Raw genomic sequence first — 18,196 nt, forward strand, 5'->3', positions numbered from 1 at the left:
CTTCCTGTCCACCACTTAGCTCCCTGTCCACCACTTAGCTTCCTGTCTAGCGCTTAGCATCCTGTCCACCACTTAGCTTCCTGTCCACCACTGAGCTTCCTGTCCACCTCGTAGCTTCCTGTCCACCGCTTAGCTCCCTGTCCACCACTTAGCTTCCTGTCCACCACTTAGCTTCCTGTCCACCGCGTAGCTTCCTGTCCACCACTTAGCTTCCTGTTCACCACTTAGCTCCTTGTCCACCGTTTAGCTTCCTGTCGACTACTTAGCTTCCTTGTCCACCGCGTAGCTTCCTGTGGGTTAAAGTCATTATGTATTTTTTTAGTCCTTTCAGAGGATTTTTCTTTCATTTTCTGACTTAATATACTAAAGAAAATAATTGTCTTGAAGAACTCGGTGGAACTTTGGGCCCGATGAAAGACGAGGACGCCACCGCATGACTGCAAATTTTACGTTTGTTTTTACCTGCAACGGCTTCAAGCTGCTCCAATCATCTGCTTTTCATAGGAAGAATAAAGGACAGAAAGGGGACACTGGGATGGGGAGAGGACACTGGGACAGGGGGAGGACACTGGGATGGGGAGAGAACACTGGTACAGGGAGAGGACACTGGGACAGGGGAGAGGACACTGGGACAGGGGGAGGACACTGGGATGGGGAGAGAACACTGGTACAGGGAGAGGACACTGGGACAGGGGAGAGGACACTGGGACAGGGGGAGGACACTGGGACCGGAGCTCATCTGTGTTAATGTGATAAAGCAACAAGATGAATGACTTTAATATAAATATATTGCCTATTTACCCGCACTGATCAAATGTTGCTTCCCTCTTCCCGGTCTATGGCGTCTCTCGCCGGTTCTGGTTGTGTCTGAATGTGAATTCTCAGCCTTGTGAAGTTTCTGGCTTAAAAACTCGGCTTCTGGATGAGCTACAGACACACAATGAGCTCATTACAAACAATGGAGAGTCCTGGTTTCCTTATTTGAAGAAATAAAAAAACGACGTGTCAATTTCTGTTTTGAGAAAAACCCGGTGTTGGTGTGTAGGTCAGGTTCTTCCGTCCTGCATTCATAAAAGTTAGTTAGCAGTAGCCTGAAGATTGCTAGCTTATTTCACTGAGCAACAAACATTTAAACCTCTCACAAACTAAATCTGCAAGAAACCTTTACTCGTAGAAAAACTGGGTCACATAGTGAAACTTTTTTTGTCTCTCATCTCTCTTTTTTTATTTTGTCCTTTTAAAAACAGATTTCCTTTCTTGCCGCGTTGCATTTCAGTGACCAACAGATAAATAAACGGCTTTTCAAACTGCTTGAAAAGTGACAAAATATCTTTTTGGGCCTCTAACAAGTCGTGGAACCTTCCTAACTTCCCTCCCTCGATAAGGTGCCCCTGCAAGCAGTAACCTCCAGAGGATAAAAGTGAAGCCGATGAAAGAAACTGCAGTTCCATTTTCATCCACTAGGGGCTCCAAAAGGGAGCCAATCCCCATAGACTCCCATGTTAAAAAGGCCAACTTCACAGCAGAAATAAACATGTTTACAGCAGGAATAAACTTGTTTAAATTTTAGGTTTAATAGGTCAGGTTTACCTTCATGACAACTGTGGGGGGAGTGAATTTTTTTTTCTAACTCGCCCGTTTAAAAGTAATTTAATCTTGAAGTTCGGCATATTTAGGGGCGTGTCCTTTTGATTGACAGGTACCCGATCTCCCGCTTCAAGTAAGAAGAACGTAGAAAAAAATGCAGTTTTTAGCTGGTTAACAATGTGACTTAGCTTTAGCCCGCTTACCGCCATTAGCTGGTTAGCTCCTGTTATCTCCAGGTTAGCTCGGTTAGCTCTTAGCTACAGAAAGCTCGGAGTTCGCTCAATGTCAATCATCCACCATGACGCTCACAGCCCCCCTCTCAGCTCCACCTCTTTGCCCATATTTGTATTTTCTGGGAGAGACTACAAGCATAACGCTACAAAGATGGTGATGGTAGGAACCGCCCATCTAGCTTCAGCTCAGCTCTTCAGAAACCTACAGGTGACGTCACGGAGGCTCCGCCCATCTTTATATAATGTCAATGTGTCCCTTACCATGGCAACAAGAGCAAAAATAAAAAATCTGCACCACAAGTTGATACTAAATGCAGAATGATGAAAGCTGCAGCAGTTCCAGAACTAATATGTCGCTAACAGAGCTGAATATCGACCTGATCCATGTGAATCAACAGCGAGAAAATCTCCCAATGAATGACAGACACTTAGATCAGTGAGAAGCTACAACAGTTTTACTGCTACAAGGAGTTCACACAAACCAGCAGACCAGGTGACTCCAGCCGGTGGACAAGATGATCCAACAATCAACCTAGAATCACACCCTCTTCTTCCAGCCCCGTCTGGGAACATCAACATCACAGTTGTTGGTGTAGGACCCCAGAGTGAGGTTTACGACACCAGTCTCCATAGGGGGGGGTTCATGTTTGCATTTCAGGGACACTTTGAAGTTGATACGAACTTCTCTACTAACATTATTCTGACCTTCAGACCTCTACAGAGGCTCACAGTGTCATGATTACAAGAGTTTTTCAACAGTATCAGTACAGAGAACGTGACCGATGCAGTTTTTATTTAAAATTTCTGCCCTTCAATAATTTTGCCTTTAATTATTGATTTGAATTATGATCATGATAAAACACAGAAATGAGATTTTCTTTAAATAAACCTGTTTTATATTAAAGACACTGTAAGCTTTAAGTTTGTAAACACCAACAACACCACTGTAACAAAGTAATGCAATGTCATTTTTTTTATCACTCGGGCGTTTTGAGAAAAACAAAAACAAAAGCTGCTTTTGGTTCATTTTCATTTACTTTCTTTGGCATTTTACCACAAAATGCTCTGCAAGGAAAGTAACGATCGCATCTCGTCGGCAGTGAATGATACGGACACCAACCTTAATATCGATACGACTGACATCAATCAAATCAAAGATACTTCTCTAGTCCTCCATTTTCAGCATGATGGAGCTTCACAGATGTGGCAGCTGCCCGTTAAATGTTAAACACAAGTATTTTCTGTATATTTTATGTCCAATATGTGACCTCAGAGTTCTGAGATGACCTCTGTGTGCAGAAGCTTCGACAGGAAACCTCAGTGCAGTGGAGCTGCAGCGCCCTCTGCTGGCCTGGAAGGATTTACATTGTCTCTACTGGCTGCATGTGGCTGCATCTGGGATGAAATCACACCCTCAAAGTGCAAAACCATGTGAGAACACAAAGAGCCCAGAACAAGAAGTAGAAAAATAGACTTTTTATTCAGAAAGTGTGACTTCAGATGAGCCTGGTTGTTTACAGCGACATGTTGAAAATAAATAAAGTTGAATTGTTTTCTCTGCAGGAGGAAGGAAACATTTTCTTGCTTCCATGGAAGACGCTTGGCCCTGGTATGGAAGCTCTCAGGGTTTGCTGTGTGAGGAGTTTGAAGCTTTCTGGAAGTTTTCCAGCTGTTTCTTGGCCCAGATCCAGTCGGGATCAACGCAGAACTTCCTGCCGCTGACTGCTGTGATTCTGCAGAAAACAAACAAGTAGAAAGTAAACGCCTCTCCTGTTTCCATGGTGACAGCGTGGATGTGCATGTGTGTGTGGACTCACATGACAGCTTTGAGGTTGCAGTCGCTCGGTGTCATGGCCACGTGCTTCACCTTGTCCTGAGGAATAGGTGTCTGCTTGTGGGTGAGGCAGCATCCTTCCCTGAGCCACAGCTGTGGAGCGAGTGGACCTGTGGATGAGAACATGACTCAGCAAATACAACTCCTACTCAACATCCTGACAGACGGCACCAGATGGCGGCTCACCGGCAGAGTTGTGACCCAGGAGGCAGACCAAGGTCCCGAGAAGCAGCAGAGTCTTCATGTTCTCTTGATGGATGTTGGTCTGAAGTGTGCAGCACTGGTGTGGGACCAGTCTGCGGGGTTTATATCCAGCTGACAGCACCACATCATCCTGTTCTTAGAAACAGCTGCTTCTCCTTTCGCTCTGCTTCAGGCTTTTTCTGCCTTCAAAGAAAACATTTCAATAAACTTTAAGTTTTCTGTCAGCAACTTCCTGGAAAAACCGGACCGGCTGCAAAAACCAGATCTGGGACTGAGTTTCATTCTGAAGCAGGAAGACGTGCAGAAAGGAGCCATTTGTGGCATTTTCTTCATGTCCAGCACTTTACCTGCATTTAGCGCAGAAATGACCTTAAGAGCAACACCGTGGACAAAACTGTCAACATGTATGCAGGTTATAATGAATCCAGATGTCATTGTTAGAAAGTCAACTTAATGTTAAATCTTAGTCAGGGATTTTAAAAAATGATCTAATTAATTACAGGCCTTGTAATTAATTTAGCTGTTTATTCATTCATTCATTCATTATCCTAACCGCTTAGTCTGATGAAGGGTCGCGGGGAAGCTGGAGCCTATCCCAGCAGTATTCGGCTGAAAGGCAGGGTACACCCTGGACAGCTCACCAGTCCATTGGAGGGCCACACAGAGACAAACAACCACTCACACTCACTCCTACGGGGAAGCTAGAGTAACCAGTTAACCAATTAATCACATGGTAATGGCATATTCTCTCCCCAAAAGCAACATTTTTAATAGGAATGGATTTTGCTGAATCAGATTAAATTATTCTGTGAATTCAGACTCGATTCAGAGAAAAAACTTTTTTTTTTGTCTTGTCCAGCATTTAAGCAGCAAAATGGATTTTCTGGATGCTGTATTCTGCTGGGCAAATTTACTTTGCCAAGAGAAGCATCATAGATATAATGCTCCGCTTGATATTCTAGATTTTTATTTAATTTTTCTATTCATTTTGCATAATCGTTTGTATTACAACGTGTATACTGCTGGACCGGACCGGAGAGGACAGAAGAGGGACAGAAAGAGAATCAAGAAGAAGAGAAAACAGAAAAACACCTCGTGGAGAGAGTAAGAGAGAGAGAAAGAAAAAAAGAATTGCATTTGCATGTACATAAGCACACATACACACCTGCCTATATACACACACATCCATACACCTATACACACTGGAGTCATGTTCCTCCTGCGGGAGGACGAAGACATCAACTATCAGGAGAACCTAGAACTCACAAGCTAGATCAGACACACAGGAAGAAAACCAGCTGCTGTTAGTAAATAAACCTGCAGGCGACTCAGTAACTGTGTCACATGCAGAACATACAGAGTGGAACGTGTTCAGAGAAGAGTGATCATGCCAATGTGACCCCGCCCACACAATGTGACCCCGCCCACACACAGACAAGATGTAGGCCAGGAGAACACCAAGGCCTGGGAATCTGGCAGCCATCCCCAAGCACAGACCCCGACCACCCTGCTCCAGAGCTAGCCATGCTCCCCTCGACACACCCTCACACTCATCACGCGCCTACTCAGTCCCCATCCACACACTCTTCTGCTTTACACACAACCCCCCCCAGTTCCCCTTATACACTGTTCCCCCCTAACATGCCCCTTTCCATACCCCAACCATCCTCATCCGCGTCCCATTGCTCACCCACTTACTTGAATTATTTCCCCCTTATTTCTCCCCTTACCCCCTCCACCCACAAATACACACACACACACGCCTCTCTCACCTACCATTTGCAACTTCAACCATTCGCTCACAGTCACCCTCCTCTCTACTTCCCAACACTCTCCGAGTGCGATGCCCCAGGGGGGACAGAGGGCAGGCAGGCCCCCATGACCACCGCCCACCACCCCCAGTGGCCCCCCATCCCCCACAGATGCAGTTGACCGGCACCCCCCCAGCACCAGTAGCGCCCTCTCCCAGCCAAGCCAGCCGAGGCCCAGGCCTATCGGAAAGCAACCCCCCCCCCCCCCTATGCTCAAACTCCCCTATACACCCCCCCCCCCCACATGCATCCCCACCCTCCAGAAAAACACCCCTTTCTTCGCCATCCTTAAGCACCACCATACTTCCCCGTACACACATTCTTACCCCCCCCCCCCCCCCCCCCCCCCCCACACACACACACACACACACACTAAGTGATGAAGCTGATCAAAGGGGACCAGATAGAACATAATTCATCCGACGGATCTTTTGAGGAGGCAGACATCGTCTCATTACTGATGTGGTCTGAAAGGAGGTTTCTAAACTGAATAATGCTTAAATTCTTTTTTGTCTTCCAATTCATGAGAATAGTTTTCTTTTATATTTTATATTGTATAATTTGTAAGTTTGGGTGTTTAATCATTGTTAAGGTGTTTAAGCATATTTGTGACCAGAAGGTTTGACTAAGGTTGATGGATGAATCAGATTCCCGTTTTAAGGTTGGGAGAGAGAGTGTCTCGTCCATTTCGCACATCAATGCGTACATTTTTTATATTAATTTGAGGTTGCTGAGATTAAAGAACTTTGCTACCCTGATAGGAAGTTGCAAGTCTATGGGATTCAGGTTATACGTTTTGTTTTTGTTTATTATAGATCTAAGTTGTTGATATTAATGGAAATAGTAATGGAAATTGGGCCGGTCCAAACTGCCAGATCTTCTGATTTTCTGTAGAGTTTTTTAGCTAATATGTGGTGGTTTGTTCTTCCAAACAAATTTAGAAATGTGAGAGTCCAGTGACTTAAACCACTTAGGGGATGGTTTAAAGGGTATCATAGAGAAGAGGTAGTTGATTTTTGGTAAAACCATCATTTTAATCGTGGCAGCTCTTCCCGTGAGAGAAATGGGTGGAGAGCTTCATCATGTGAGACCATCCTCTATGGTTTTTTAAAGCTGAACATAATTCAGTTTTGTTAGCTCTGAAAGTCTGGAAGAAATGTTTATACCCAAGTATTTTATATTTCCTGGCTGTAATTTAATAGTGGGTATATTCTGAAAATAACAGTTAATGCGCAGAACTGTCGACTTTGACCAGTTAATAGAATAATCTGAGATTAAAGAGAAATCATTTATTAGTGAGATGGTCTTTGATAGAGAGGTTTGTGAATTCTGAAGAAAAAGTAATATATCATCAGCATAAAGACGTATTTTGTGTTCTCTGTTTTTTCCCTGGATGCCTTTGACATCCTTATTTTGCCTGATAGCGGCTGCTAAGGGTTCAATAAAGATAGCGAATAGTGAGGCTGAAAGTGGACAGCCTTGTCTGGTGCCTCTCTGGAAACTGAAGCTTGGAGAAATTTGATCATTTGTCTTCACACAGGCCTTGGGTGAGTTATATAATATTTTTATCCAGTTCTTAAAAGATGGTCCAAATCCAGATTTGTGTAGAGTTGCTAATAAAAATTTCCAGTTTACTCTGTCAAAAGCTTTCTCTGCATCTAAAGACATTATTATTGTTTCTAAGTTCTTAATAGTAGAGTGGTCTATAATATTGACAAGTCTCCGTGTATTAATAGAGGATTGTCTATCTTTTATGAAACCTTTTTGGTCATGATGTATAATAGAAGGAGTTATCTTTTCTAGCCGGGTAGCAAGGGCTTTGCAAATTATTTTAAGATCAACATTTATGAGTGATATAGGTCGATAACTGGATGGTAGTGTCGGGTCTTTATCTGGTTTTAGCAAGAGATTAAGTTTAGCAGAGTTCATATTTAGAAGTAATCTATTATTTTCTTTAATTTCTGATTTCATTTTATGAAGTGTAGGTGCCAATACATCCCAAAACTGAAAGATTGCCAATCCCTGCTATTTCCTGTAGCGTTGACCCTGTCCACACCAGAGTTCAAGACGAGGTTGAGGTCTCCTCCCACAATGATAATATCATCTAGGTGGTTTGAGAGTGCACAAAAAAGGAATGAAAGAAGGAGGAGTCATCAACATTTGGACCGTATATATTAACTATGCATATTTTAAGATTCTGAATAGACACGTTAACTATAATAAATCGACCTACAGAGTCTGCCACTGTGCTGTTTAGGGTAAAATTAATTTTTCTATTTAAGAGGATTGCGACACCTCTCTGTCTAGAGTTATAACAGGCTGCAAATACATGGGGAAACTGAGGTATTCTGGGTACATCTATTGTAGATTTAGCCATATGAATCTCTTATAATAAAATGATGTCAGCCTGTAAGTCTTTCAATTGACAAAAGAGTTTTAACCTCTTTTCTCTGGAACCAGCTCCATGTACATTCCACGTTACAAATTTAAGTGTTTTAATGCCCGGGTTATGATAAAGTGTCCACAAGTGTGCATGCACATACGCTTGAGCAATTCTACGAGGGCTGTTGTGTATAGGATGCATCTTCTCAAACACTGTCTCATGCAGGACATTACAGGTGCTGTGGATGTTTATATTACTAATATCAAGTAAACTACAGGTGCAACCAGCAGTGAAAAAGTGAAAAGTTAAAAAGAAAAAAAAGGAAAGATAGATAGAGGAGATAGGAGAAAAGAAAAAAAACATTGATACCCAAAAAAGAACAGAAAACCATCTTAGTGTCAGGACGGCGGTGAAGGAGTGGACCCAAACGCTGAGACGAGGGAACAGCGATGCAGGTGCAAGGTGAATTTAATTTAGACAGAGGAACTCAGGGGACTAAAAACAAAATGTTCCAGCAACTGCGACCTGAAAACCAGGAGTATATGTACAGACAACATAATGAGGCACAGGTCGAATGAATCTACTAAAAGAAGCAAGGTGAACAACAGGAAATCAATAAAGCTAAACAAGAACAAAGAGAACTAAACAGGAAAAACTACAAAATAAAACAGGAAACCAGAACAAGGAGAAACACAAAACACCACATCATGACACTTAGAAACTCGGAGACTGGCAGTGATGTTAATATTCTTTAGTTTGAACTAGGTACATTTAACCCTCACAGTGCAGAAAAAAGAAGTCAAAAGAAGGAAAGAGAAATCATTCATACAGCTGACCTGGGATTAGTAAAGCCAAGGTGTAATGGACTGCTGCCTGTAGAGCGTCCCGTTCACGAAAAGTCGGTCGACGGAGATGACCGTGCGTGAGCCTACTTCCATGAATCTTCTCCTGATTGTGAACAGAATCCTGCATCGCTCCAAGATCTCACGGGGAAACTGGTCACTAAGGCTAAAATTGGAACCTTTGAGCTCTTTCCCGCAACGTTTCACCTGTTCTTTCTGCTTGAAATGCTCAAACTATAGGTCGATAGGTCGTAGTCGGCTGGGAGCGGGTCTTCTAGCTCCGATATGATGGACCTGGTGAAACGTGATGTTATTAACGGCTTCATCGGGGAGTTTGAGCTGAGTTTTGATTAAGTTTTTTACCATAGTTTCTGGATCTTCCTCAGCTTGCTCTGGGATGCCTGCAAAGACTGAATTGTCCCTCATGCTGTGCGCCTGTAAATCTAGAACGGATTCCTTGATGCTCTTATTTTCCCCCCCGAGTTGGGTCATCCCCTTTGTGAGAGATCTGACGGACTCTTTGAGAGCGGCGTTCTCCGAGGTTAACTCCGGGACCTGGTGTTGGCTAAATTCCAGGGACTCTTGTAGCACTTGGAATTCCTTATGTAAAACCTCCACTAGAGCCAAACGTGCATCAAGGCAGGATAAACGCTGATCAATGGAAATTAAGATATCGGTGGTGTCTCCTGGTGGTGAGATTGCTCCGGGTGAGTCTTCTTTGCGTGATCGCTTTGTAAATGGAACTTTGTTTGTAGCTGACGCTGCTGCGCTGGACTTCCCCATGACAATCCGCTCGAAACACTCGTCGATATAATCTTTCAGGTGATTGATCCCAATCTTCGTTTTGCTCCAGTATGTTATAAAGAAGAAAATAGTTAGGTAATCAGGAAAGTATTTAATATATTTGCACAATTTTACGATGGGATAAGAAATGTTTGTTAGATCAGTGGAACGCCATGTTGAATATGCCTCGTCTCGTGAGTTCTTGCGATACCACATCACTTACCTTCCGCCTCTCACTTCCACTTACCTCTCTCCTAATCTCTCGCAGTCATGTGTAAATGTTTACATATGTACATATATGTAAACATTTATATATGTAGATTTATAATTGTGTACATGTGTACATCTGTAAATATGTACATGTGTATATTATACATATGGATATGTTCATATATGTACATATGTACATATATTTACACATGTACATATATATTTATATACTGTATGTGTACATTTATACTTGTGTACATGTAAATATGGGAGCATTTTCTTTATTTTTTCCAGTTTGCAATGACAAAAGACCACTTCACGATTTTGGCCAACAGTCTTTTTACAGGCTTTTTATACACTACCAGATTCCTACCTTCCCTGATTCCAATGACTGTAGAATAGAATAGAATAGAATAGAATAGAATAGAATATGCTGTACTGCTGTTCTTTAATAAACCACTTATCCATCGCTTACAGCTCAGGAACCTTCGGAGAAGGCTTCTGTCCTGATGGAAACAGGATCCCTGGATTAAACCCCTTCAGCTTGCGGTCTTTACCACAGTGGGTCTTGGTCTGCTGGCGCCAGGTTTTTCACCAACCAGACGGTGGATTCTGAAAGGAGATGTTTTTCTTCTGGGAGCTTCAGAGTTTGAAGGTTTTCATTGTGATTTCAGAGTCATCCTCTGTCTGCTCTGCGTCTGAAAACACCAGATTCTCCCTCATGCTCCGAGCCTGGAGATCGATCACCGCTCTTTTAAAGTTGTGTTTTATTGATTTTATTAAGACGTTCGTTGGAAAGGTGAGATTATAAGAAAGTCAGAAGTTTTCAGCCATTCTGTTTCCTCATTGTTTATCTGAATCTCAAGTTGCAGAAGCCTGTCTGATACTGAGAACATTGAAGATTCACAGAACAGCTGCAGAGAGAAGGAAGTGAAACAGGAAACTTGCAGACATTCGCTGCCTCAGAACTTTACCTAGAAAACCGTTTCTGTCCAAACGTCTCGTACGGATGCATCGTAGTAACAAAATGATCTGAAGTTAAAATAAATTAATCGGTTGTTTCTTTATTATCTCATGTTTATGTCTGCAAGTCAGGAAGACAAACAGCTCGTCCATCTTCCCCTCCTCCAGCTGATTCTGGAACATCCTGGAACATCCTGGGTTCCAGTCCTGACTCTTCCACTGTTTTCCTCTATGTTCATTATCAACATGTATTATTATTGTATATTTTTTATATTTATTATTTTTAATACAAAGAACAATGATGAATAATTAACTGAAATGATTTATTATTATTTTCAAATATTCTTATTCTTTTCAAATATAAATATTATTCATGGTGATAAAAACATGTGGTGCAGTCTGGATGCTGTGGGGCTGTCCTGGCTGACTCTGCAACATCGCGTGGACATCAGGGACAGTGCCTCTGGACTGGCAGACTGGGGTGGTGGTCCCCTTTTTAAGAAGGCGGACCGGAGGGTGTGTTCTAATTACAGGGGAATCACACTCCTCAGCCTCTCCGGTAAGGTCTATTCTGGGGTCCTGGAGAGGAGGGTCCGCCAGATAGTCGAATCTTGGTTTGAGGAGGAGCAGTGTGGTTTTCGTCCTGGTCGCGGAAGAGTGGACCAGCTCTATACCCTCTTTGGGGTCCTGGAGGGGGCATGGGAGTTTGCCCAACCAGTTTACATGTGCTTTGTGGACCTGGAGAAGGTGTTTGACCGTGTCCCCCGGGGGCTACTGTGGGGGGTACGAGCTGTCCGGTCCCTGTACAACAGGTGTCAGAGTTTGGTCCACATTGCCAGCAGTAAGTCGGATTCCTTTCCACTGTGGGTTTTACTCCACCAAGGCTGCTCTTTATCACCGATTCTGTTCATAACTTATATGGACAGAATTTCTAGGTGCAGCCGAGGTGTTGAGGGGATCTGGCTTGGTGGCCTCAGGATTAGGTCTCGCTTTGGATGTGCTTTGCATAAAGCACATCCAAAGCACATGTCAAAATGCTTCAGGGTGTTCCAAAAAAGGAACTGAACCAGATGTTTGAAGCTTTATTGAAGGTGCTCAAAGTTGGTGTATGTTTGGTTCTATATAAAAAAAAATACAGAAAGAAAAAGGAAAAATATAAATATACAACAAATATGGCACGTACCTATAAACGACAAAGTGAATAACAAATTCTGTACACCGAGTTAAGGTTAAACTAAAAAGTGCTGCCATATGCTATTATACAACAACTGCATCAAATATGTTATAAAAGGGCCGTAATGGCTCAACCAGATCTAAAGTAGCTGTACATGTGCTGATATGCTTCTTAAAGCCATATTGTGAAGATACCTATCAATTTTCCCAATTTTGTTAAAAGTTTAAAGAGTGTCGGAATATTTAGAAAAACAATCTACTGGGGTCTATAGCTCTGAATATCACTTCTATTTTATTAAAGCAGCTCAAGACGTATCTTTGTATTCTTGCTTTTTCTTAGTTTTATTGGTTTTTATGTTTTTTCTTGATATTTTGATTTTTATGTTGTTTTAATGTTTTGTGTTTTTTTGTGAAGTGCTTTGTTATTTTTATATTGAAACGCACCATATAAATAAACCTTTACCTACCTACTTACTTATTTTTGTCATTTTTGTTTTGGACAACATCAAGCTCTAGTGATAGATTAATTTTATGTGCAAGTGGCTCAGCTATTGCATTCACCATGACTTTTACTACAAATTCCGTCAGCACCAGCTGTGGATGAACATTTAATCTTATTTATTATATTAGTTACTTCTACTTGACTACTTCAGGCAGCTGTGAGATAGAAAGAGCTGGGGGAATTGTTTTAAAGAAAAGATCTATATTTAGCACCACCTGGTGGACTTATTTGTTGAGATAAAGTTTTACAAACAGAGGCAAAAAATCTATTAAAAAATATTTGGTAGATTCTCATTAAATTGAGTCTGTATTCAGTGTGTCAGGTTTAACCTTTCAACCAGCAGCTGGTGTTTGGCTCCTCTGGTTCCTTTGCCAATACCTTTCTGTGTCTCCACCATGGATTGATCCATGTGCCCGCCAGGAGCTTCCATGTTGTGGAGAGGCAGGTTACTGGCCGGTAGTTGGATGGGACTGATCCCTTGTGGGGGTCTTTCAGTATCAGGACTGTCGGTCTCTTGGTCAGCCATTCTGGGTGAGTCCCATCCCTCAGGAGTTGGTTCAGGCAATCATGCAGTGACGTTGGCTTCTTAGATGGCTAACATACCTCCTAGTTGCCCAGATCTTGGCTTCCAACCTCTTCCATGGAGCGTTCTTCTTGCCCTTCATATTGACGTTACATCAGCCAAGCATCTCCAGGATGACTGTTGCTGTTCTGTATCAGCTCATTGGTTTTGGTGATAGTCGCAGTAGGGATCGGTTGCTTCCAGGTGGTACATCACTAATTCTCACTAGTGGGCGTCGCTGGCAGGTTAGTTACTCTCTCATCCATCTCTATTGTCACTGGGGTTTGGTACAGAATCTCTGGGGAGATATGATGTTAACTACCCTAGACCTGGAATCTTCCTCCCTGTTAAATTTAAACCCTTAACATCTTAAAATAATTATCATTAAATAAGAAGGAAACCAGACAAGACAATCTTGTTTAACTTGCAAGGAGGCTCACCTCAGAAGCCTGAGCTTCAAAAATTGATACAATACAATGTGTGTTAGGTGCACGACCGTTCGTGTATGTATATGCGACTTTCAGTCCATGTGAATGTGCTTGCACCGACCATGTGTGTGTGTGTGTGTGTGTGTTTTTAGTTGGTTCAAAATCCAATGCGTGTGTGCTCTTCTTCCCCGTAGCCAGTTTAGTCAGACCACTCTGACCTTTGCACGTCGCTGGGATGTCCTGCTTATCCAAACAGCACTCACATTCTCCCACAAAGGAAGAATTTTAACTTGTACATGAAGATTAATGAAGAATATATCAATATGAGATTAATGAGAAATTATCATAATATAACTGAAAATAACAAAGTGAAATTCCCATCACTCCCCCTCGCCACAGCATTAAAGTGTAGTATTCTCCTCAATCTCCAACTGTGGTAGCAGCTGCTGTTGCAGATGCTGATGATCAGTACAGACTGCGAGTATCAAAGTATCCATGTGACCCCTCTCAGTAGGGTTACTAGGGTAGCAGCATTTCAATACATAAACAATGCTCAAAAGGAGTGGGTGGAAGCATAAGCTTGTATATAATCGCACCCCAGTGATAAAGAGATATATCAATAACAACTTGGGGTGGAAAAATCAAACCAAAAAATCAAATATTGGGATTTCTTTGCTTCACAATTTTAAAATAATGTTTTTTGTGGAAAAAACAGATTTTTTTATTTCGAATATATAGAAAACATCAATTGTGAATTTTTTTTCCATCCATCCATCTTTTGCCGCTTATCCGGGGTCGGGTCGCGGGGGCAGCAGCCTAAGCAGGGAAGCCCAGACTTCCCTCTCCCCAGCCACATTTTCCAACTCTGCGGGGGGGATCCCGAGGCGTTCCCAGACCAGCCAAGAGATATAATCCCTCCAGCGTGTCCTGGGTCTTCCCCGGGGTCTCCTCCCAGAGGGACGTGCCTGGAACACCTCACCAGGGAGGTCCAGGAGGCATCCTGACCAGATGCCCGAGCCACCTCAACTGGTTCCTCTCGATGCGGAGGAGCAGCGGCTCTATGGATCTCCTCCCGGATAACCGAGCTCCTCACCCTATCTCTAAGGGAGAGCCTGGCCACCCTGCGGAGGAAACTCATTTCAGCCGCCTGTATACAAGATCTCCTTCTTTCGGTCACGACCCACAGCTCATGACCATAGGTGAGGGTAGGAACGTAGATCGACTGGTAAATCTGGAAAGCAGAATGATGGTCTGTTTTTTCCTTTTTGAAATCAAGAAAAATGACGAGCAAAAAAAAGTTTGACTTTTCTTTTGTTTTTAGTCTATGAAAATCAGCAATATCAAAGAATTGTGAGAATCACAATTTAAATCGAATCGGTACCCAAAAAAATTTGGAATCTAATCAAATTGGGACAAAAGCATATCGTCACAGCCCGAGTAACAAGAATACTAACCCATTAGCAATATAATAACCACCATGTATATTTGTCATACCTGTATAAAACAAACAAACAACCTAAAACAAACCCAGATCCAGAATTCTGAATTTGGTGATTGGTTTTTTGCTAGCACCGGAGCGGAACCATTTAAGCACTGGCTCCAGCACCACCACCGGTTCTTTGGTCCAAAAGCCCCATTAGAGGAAGTAAAAGGTTTCATTCATGCAGGGTAGTTCTTTGGCAATCTTGTTAAAGACTGTCTTAAAGTCGTAAAGACCTCGTGTTTCCTGACTGTCTGATGGTGTTAGATATATTCTCACAGTTAAAGGGTAGAACTGGAGTCTCTGACCAGTTCATAGAGTAGTCTGATACTGATGAGAATTTAAAGTTAAAAGATACCAAGGAGAATTTCATTAATGAGTGTGATTGTTTGAGAAAGAAAAGTTTGCGAGTTCTGAAGGAAAAGTAAAACATCATCAGCATAAAGACTTATTTTATTTTCGAAATTATTAGCATGAATTCCTTTGATTTTTTTATTTTGTCTTATGGCCGCTGCCAAGACACTTTGTCAGCTTTCAGTTTGTAAACAACAACACCACTGTAACAAAGTAATGCAATGTCATTTTTATCACAAAAACAAAAACAAAAGCTGCTTTTGGTTCTTTTTCATTCACTTTCTTTTTACATTTACTTGCTTTTTACCACAAAATCCTCTGCAAGCAAAAGTAACGATCGCATCTCGCCCGCAGCGAATGACATTCGACATCTCGCCAGGTGTCTGTCTAGTCCTCCATTTTCAGCATGATGGAGCTTCACAGATGTGGCAGCTGCCCGTTAAATGTTAAACACGAGTATTTTCTGTATATTTTATGCCCAATATGTGACAGGAAACCTCAGTGCAGTGGAGCTGCAGCGCCCTCTGCTGGCCTGGAAGGATTTACATTGTCTCTACTGGCTGCATGTGGCTGCATCTGGGATGAAATCACACCCTCAAAGTGCAAAACCATGTGAGAACACAAAGAGCCCAGAACAAGAAGTAGAAAAATAGACTTTTTATTCAGAAAGTGTGACTTCAGATGAGCCTGGTTGTTTACAGCGACATGTTGAAAATAAATAAAGTTGAATTGTTTTCTCTGCAGGAGGAAGGAAGCATTTTCTTGCTTCCATGGAAGACGCTTGGCCCTGGTATGGAAGCTCTCAGGGTTTGCTGTGTGAGGAGTTTGAAGCTTTCTGGAAGTTTTCCAGCTGTTTCTTGGCCCAGATCCAGTCGGGATCAACGCAGAACTTCCTGCCGCTGACTGCTGTGATTCTGCAGAAAACAAACAAGTAGAAAGTAAACGCCTCTCCTGTTTCCATGGTGACAGCGTGGATGTGCATGTGTGTGTGGACTCACATGACAGCTTTGAGGTTGCAGTCGCTCGGTGTCATGGCCACGTGCTTCACCTTGTCCTGAGGAATAGGTGTCTGCTTGTGGGTGAGGCAGCATCCTTCCCTGAGCCACAGCTGTGGAGCGAGTGGACCTGTGGATGAGAACATGACTCAGCAAATACAACTCCTACTCAACATCCTGACAGACGGCACCAGATGGCGGCTCACCGGCAGAGTTGTGACCCAGGAGGCAGACCAAGGTCCCGAGAAGCAGCAGAGTCTTCATGTTCTCTTGATGGATGTTGGTCTGAAGTGTGCAGCACTGGTGTGGGACCAGTCTGCGGGGTTTATATCCAGCTGACAGCACCACATCATCCTGTTCTTAGAAACAGCTGCTTCTCCTTTCGCTCTGCTTCAGGCTTTTTCTGCCTTCAAAGAAAACATTTCAATAAACTTTAAGTTTTCTGTCAGCAACTTCCTGGAAAAACCGGACCGGCTGCAAAAACCAGGCTGCCAATATTTTAATCCAGTCAATGAATGATAACCCAAACCCAAATTTGTTTAAAGTTGTAAATAAGAATTTCCAGTTTACACGGTCAAATTCTTTTTCTGCATCTAAAGAAAGAAATGTGGAGTCCAGATTATGTAGAGTTGAATAATCTATTATGTTAATTAATCTGTGCATGTCAGTATAGGAATGTCTACCTTTTATAAAGCCTGTTTGATCAGCGTAAATAATGGAAGGGGTTATTTTTTCTATCCTTCTGGCTCGAGTTTTGCTGATTATTTTGAGATCTACATTTATTAATGATATTGGACGGTAACTGGATGGAGAGCAGGGTCCTTTCCTGCTTTTAATAGCACTGCAATATTTGCTGAGTTCATATTCGAGGGTATTCTTTGTTTTTCCTTTATTTCTGAAACCACGTTGTACAAAGTTGGAGCCAGTGTGGTCCAGATTTCTTTATAGAATTCACCTGGGTAACCATCTGGACCTGGTGCTTTATTGTTTGGCATGAATAGCTTCATGGAGCTCACCGACTGAAACAGGTGAATCGAAAGACATTTTATTTTCAGGTTTTAATTTTGGAAGATTGATATCACAAAGAAATTGTTCAATATTCTCATCCTCCTAGAGATGAGCTTGGACGTGCTTACGTTGCAGTAACGTATTGTGTCATTTCCTGTTTCCCTAGCATGTGTCGCTGCATATTGCTACGAGTCGTCTGCTCCTTAAACCTTTTTCTAACTACAGCAAGAGGATTATGTTAGTATTAATGAAGCTAACTATTTAAACTTTCACATTCCTAGAACTACAGGCAGAGGAGGAGGTGTTGCAGCTACTTTTCAGTCAGAATTATTAATTAGTCCTAGGCACAAAACTAACTATAAATCCTTTGAATTCCTGACATTAAATTTATCTCATCCAAAATGGAATTCAGAGAAACCGCTCCTTTTAGCATTAGTGTATCGCCCACCTGGACCTTACTCCGAGTTTCTGACCGAATTCTCTGATCTCTTGTCTGAGTTAGTGCTGACTACTGATAAGGTCATTGTACTAGGTGATTTTAATATTCATGTTGACCATGAAAATGATAGTTTAAACATTTCCTTTAGTTCTATTCTAAATGTCCATGAGGCCACCCACTCTCATGGTCATACCCTTGATCTGGTTCTAACATCTGGTATTGAGACTGATAAGCTCAAAGTATTTCCTCAAAACCCTGTCTTTTCCGATCACTTCCTATTAACCTTTGATTTCACTTTATTTGATTACTCACTGACCAAAAATAAATTCTACTATAGTAGATGTTTATCAGACAATATTATTACAAAACTTAAACAGTCAATTGAATCAATTTTTTCACTCCTAC

Source organism: Telmatherina bonti, assembly GCF_933228915.1.
Source record: "Telmatherina bonti genome assembly, chromosome: 1".
Lineage (NCBI taxonomy): Eukaryota > Metazoa > Chordata > Actinopteri > Atheriniformes > Telmatherinidae > Telmatherina > Telmatherina bonti.